Consider the following 5831-nt stretch of genomic DNA (forward strand, 5'->3'; position numbering starts at 1 on the left):
AAAATCGACAGGCATGCTATTATTAACTTGGCGTGCATAACAACAAGAACAAACGCCAACAATAATGAACATAATTCTATGGCATTTTACAGCTGACATCATCGGCTACAACGCCACCACCACCATCAACATCATCATCATCGTCAGCAACATCGCCCTCGTCAGCAACATCGCCCTCGTTGGCAACATCGCGTTGTTGTTGGCCCAATTTGTTACTGCTACTGTTGTCGTTGTTGTTCGCAAGCTGATGCAAAATTAGTATTTTAAAATACATAAATATGTACATGCAACGCCGATTTGATGATGATGATGGCAAAATATAGCAGGCATTCAACCTCATAAAGCTACATATATCCAATTATGTCACATGCATAATCTTGCGTTTGCTGCTGCATGTGAATAATTTTATGCAGGTTCATACATAATTGGATTCATAACATGTTTATATACTTCTATGTATACATGTAAACATGTATATGAGTGTATGTAGTAGTTATGTGAGTGGCCTATAATCTCTCGTACATAGTTATGATGACAATGGTTTCATGAAGTCACTTTAAGTAGAAGCATAGAAACAATAGCTGACTACAGCGTATGATTAACAACATAAAACTGCTTATGAATTTAGTTATTATTGTTATATCGTATGATTATGTTTATGTTTATGTCGAAGCATGTACTCATTTATGTATTTAGTTAGATGTATGTATGTAGATAACTGACGAGGCGTTTTATAATTAGTAACGCAAGCACAGCAATGATTTTCATATTGTTCATGGATTATAAAAAATATGTAGACACACTGGGGGTGAGGTGTCAGCTGTTCTCGAAAGCCGGAAAGGAGTGGTCTAATATTGTTCTTAGCTGTAGCAAAAATTTAATTGTATGTGAGTCACAATGCCTGCGAATTAATAATAATAATTAATAATAAAGTGAGTTATTTTTATGTGAATACGTTGTAATTTTTGCTGAATTACAACTTTTACTTATATACTAGAAAAACCGTCCAGTCATTGCTTAGTGAAATATTTACTCACCCAGTTGTTGATGGCTGCTTCGATGGCTAGAGTGGCAGTGCTTCACCTGTTTGCAAAATCACGAAATACTTGGTCTGAGCCCACTCACCTACTCTACCCAAATAGTCAGCTGTTTCATTACCAGGTACTTCCGCGTCACTTGGAACCCAGAGCATAACAAGTTCACTTTATTTCTACAATAATTTAGGCCAGACTTGCCAAATTAGTTTGGAAATAGTAAGAGTGCAAGCCAGCGACAAAGATTTACGTTCTCTAAAAATTGCCGCGCCACCTATTTTCCACCATGTAGGCTATGTTTTTGGGAATGCAAATGTCTCGGCTGGACACCATACCAATGCAAAACGTTGTCTGATTATTCACTTCGAACCGAATGGAACTATTTCTGGTATTGCTTTTCGGTTTGGTTCTGGCAACTCAAAACAAAAATCGTTCGATTCCTGGTTCGGTACATTGATGTTAAAGAGTTATTATTTAACCACATTTCACAGTATGTGCCATTTAATCAACGTGTAAGCAAAATATTTTCATCGTACAACGGCTATGCCAGTTTTTGCGGAAAAACGACCGGAATTGGCGATCACAATTGAGTAATTGATCTTCCACCATGATGCAAGTGATTCAAAACTTATCTCGATGGCACTCACCTGCCTTATAGTGCAGACCTTGCACCATTAGTATGCCATTTGTTCCGGTCGATACAGAGCGCCCTTACCGGAGTTCGCTTCACTTCAGTTGATGCCATCAAAAATTGGCTTGATACTTTCTTGATCTCCAAAGACGAGCAGTTACTTGTACTTACTTGGGTACCGGGGCACGAATGACATGATGGCAATGTTGAAGCGGACTGCCTAGCGAAACCAGGAGCACCGCTGTATCTTATGGTCCGTCCGGTACTCTGTGATCCAAAAAGCTCAACAGTCACTAGATGGCATGTCCAGTGCAAAGAAAAGCCAAATGATTTATCTGTCCTTCAACAGCAGCTTCAAAGTGACTACTTAATTTAGGCTCGAAACTCGAGGACTCGAAAACTCGCACACAGGATATTGTCCCCTTCGCCATCGCCTCAGTCAAATTAATATTTCAGGGAAAAATATCAGTCGCCTTGGCGAGCTGGACGAATAGACGACAGAACACAATCTCTGTGAATGTGACGCTCTCGCTAGGAGCAGACTAGCTCACTTGGGTGGTAATAAAACGCTCTTGGAAGTGCAAGACTAAATTAAAAGCTTCTACTGAAGGGCACACTGCCGTTTAACAAAACTTTTTTTGCTTTCAACTTTCTTCTTCTATTGGACAAGTCAGTCGCCTGAAGCATTACTTACTACCTACCTCAACCTACTTTAATTTACCTTTTCCAATGAGTAAGCTAAGCTATTCTTGAACAACTGACCCTAATTTTGCATACTAATGCAATCGGTAAGAAAACCCTGAGCGCTGGAAAGTGTTGTAATATCACAAAGCTTTTAATTACTTGCACGCAAGTGTCAAAGCAAGCGATCCATAAATATTTATGTAAATTCGTGTATGAGTAACTACTTACTACTATAAATAGTAATGACGTAGTTTGCAAGGCGCTCTAAATTTTCTAACTTGATATTCAACTAAACTTTTTTTAGCATTTGTAGACGCCCCAAAATGCTTACAAATCGAACTCGAAAAATACCCTGAAAACATAAATACCTTTTGCTGTAATTAAGGACGCATTAAAAACCAAAATACCTGCCAACCAACCCAACCCAACCATCTGAATTGAGAGCACAAAAGTCAAGCGTATTCGCAAGGTTATCGTCATTCGCTGCTACTACATAAATTATTAGGTAGGTAAACCCTTATCTTGGCGTCGACAGTAATTCAGTTGCCAACTGGATTTTCCCCATTTTGAATGTAGGTTGCGTATCCGCCACGTTGCGTCCGGCAGGCGGCGCATAGCATAGCATCCATAGCACGCTTGTGTCCGTTTTACGTAATGTTGCCTTGTGCATTATTCATACACAACAGCGTGCGTGCGTGCTTACACACATACACATGCATACATACATGCATATGTATACGCTAACTTACACAAATAAGGGCGCTGCCAGGGCAATACCTACAAGTTGTGGGCGATTTTCCCCTATTACTTATATTTAAATTCATTCTGTGCGCTTACTCTCTCGCTCCCTCATTTCTTTTTGATTTGCTGCCCCATTTTACGCTTCCGTTATTGTCGTTTTAATTTTTCTCCAAGCTCTCTTTTCATTTATTGCTTTTAATAATCCATTCGGCTTTGAGGCGTGCATCTGTGTGTGTGGTTTTCTTTTTGGGACACTTTTTGTTGGGGATTGCTGCGCACAAAAGGGGGATTTGAGTATATTGTAGGGCGGATTTTTTTTCGAACAAATGAACTTTTATGATATGATTTTCATGTTTTTTTTTTGCAAGTTTTGAATGAATATGCTGAGCAGATTACAGACATAAAGAATTCTCAACACAGCATTGTGAAATTTTTAATTGAAAAACTAGGCAACCCTCACTTTTGTGGCGTATGTTAGAGTAGCAAACTAAAAGCGGTCAATAAAGTCGATAGACCCGCAGGCTACAGACGATGCGACACACCCACTTCTTAACTAAGAACTTAGGGGCCTGACATACACTTGAAACACGCACAGTTTTTACAGCTTTTTTGTGCTATTTTGAATCAGTGAGAGAGAGGGGCGACTAAATATATTTTATCCCCTTCTTTCTACACCAATACTGCATTTATGTGTACTCATTTTTAATCACAGTTCCTTTTAACTCACACCCTTTAACCCAGCTCCCTGCAGCGCAGCTCCTTCCACCTCAGCCATATCTCAACGGCATCATTGTTTCCCGAACAGATACTTCGCGCAAAGAAACGCGCAACAAAACGCGGCGACAATAAAGTCATCAAAGTAATCAAAAGTTCAATGTAAACAAACATTTGCAGTTGTAAAAAAAGAAAATGAAATAGAAAACATAAAATGAAAATGAAAAATTTGTTGATTGTGAAAGCGAAGCGGAAAGTAAACAACGAATGAATGAAATAAAAAGTGAAAAATATTTACAAAAACACAAACAAATAAAAGAATCTCTTTAGTGCAGGCAAAGCGAAACGGCGGCGCGCTGCTCACATGCGCATACATATGTTGACGTGCGTGCACTTGTAGGCCTCTGCGTTGATTGACAAAAACATGCTGCAGCAAACCGGCGTCAGAAAAATGAAAGACCATTGCACGCTGGCGTAATTTTCCGGTTTCGTTCTATAAATAGTGTTTAAGGCAAGAGTTTTCATTTGCAATTTACAATGCTTTTATTTGCGGCTTGACGTTTAAACATTGACGCGTTTGTGCACAAAAAAAAAAAGACGGAATCAAACATGTCTGACAGTTATTTGAAAGTTGTGTTAGCAAGTGATTGGGGAAAACAAGCCAACATACCGACTGGTGTGCGAGGAGAGTGGCGCTTGTTAGTTATTTTTGACCAATGAACTTTTTCAAAAGCTAAATTTTGATTTAAAGAGCTCTGAATTTGATTATTATTAATATATCTAAATATTAGGTTATAATTCATGATTTTGCAGTGCATGGTATCCATATCCATTCGCTCGTCCAAATTTATTTTGTCTAGGCTGTCAACATTTTTTAAACAACGAGGAAACTCCTTTGCCCGCCTACGGTTATGCACCGGCCACAAGGACATTACAAATTTGTATGTCATTATTTTCGCCCGGCCGATTGAATGCCGTCTTTCAACTCACGAACTTATTTATCCTGAATTCTTTATAAAGATTGCTTGTCATTTTCTTGGGAATCGTAATTTGGCCAAATATTGTCTGGCACAATTTCAGCCAAGTTTACTCACTTTTTACTTGGAAATTCGAGAGACTTTGAGATTTTGCCAATTCGAGAGACTTTGGTGTTTTTTTTTCTCGACATTATCTCAAGTATAAAATTAAACCAAAATGTAAATAATACGGACGGAAGTCCATGTGGGAAGTCCAAGTCAAAAGAAGGCTATACGACTAATCAATAAAAGCAACATGCCTTCTGCCTTCGGTTCGGTTTTGATATCTATGCTTCGAGAGACAAAAATTTCCTACTTTCGAGTGTCCAAATTCTTTTTCTTCAAATAAAGCAACGGTCTCTACGACCTTCGCATTAGTGTGCAAATACGACTACGCAAATACATACAACAAAACCATACACGCTACGCAATAATGAAAGTAAAATATAGTACTCACTTGGTTTAATTTTTTTTCATAAAAAAAACATGCTTAAGTAGCGTAAACGAGAAAAAATTAAAGTGGATGTTAAGAAACACAAAAATTAATAGCAAATGCATAAATATTATGAGTGAAAAGAAGCTTGTGGGTGTTTTTTATGTTCTTTATTTTATTTTATTTTTTTTTTTTTTCTTACATGCATATACATATGTACATACGTATAAATATTGTGTGTGTTTCTGATTTAGTGCATCATGATTTGTTGTTATGTAGCCTACGCGCGCGGCGTTGGCTGTCTTCAAAGCAATGCATGAAATGATGTAATAAATTTTGCCAACTCAAATTAAAATTTATTATCTATCATTCATTTGCAGAGCGGTAAATAAGAAGAACAAAGTGAAAAAAAGTAAACAAATAAGAAAAGGAAATACGGCGAAATTAAAAATGGAAATACATCTAAAAAAAAACAAAAAAAAAGAACAGCGAATCCAAAAAGGTCATGATTTATTTGACTTTACACTAACTTGGGTGCTCAAAATGGAGTTAAGTGAGCTGTAGATAATCCACTCATC

The 5831-nt window shown here is 37.7% G+C and overlaps 1 protein-coding gene across 2 annotated transcripts in view; it reads left to right on the forward strand.

The window, feature by feature from the left end:
• The window catches only part of LOC118747910 (serine/threonine-protein kinase NLK2), a 337056-nt gene that overhangs the window by 182989 nt on the left and 148236 nt on the right, over positions 1-5831 (forward strand). The gene's annotated exons all lie outside the window — the stretch shown is intronic.

Source organism: Rhagoletis pomonella, unplaced genomic scaffold (genome assembly GCF_013731165.1).
Source record: "Rhagoletis pomonella isolate Grant_MI unplaced genomic scaffold, Rhpom_1.0 Rhpom_scaffold_00012, whole genome shotgun sequence".
Classification (NCBI taxonomy): Eukaryota; Metazoa; Arthropoda; class Insecta; order Diptera; family Tephritidae; genus Rhagoletis; species Rhagoletis pomonella.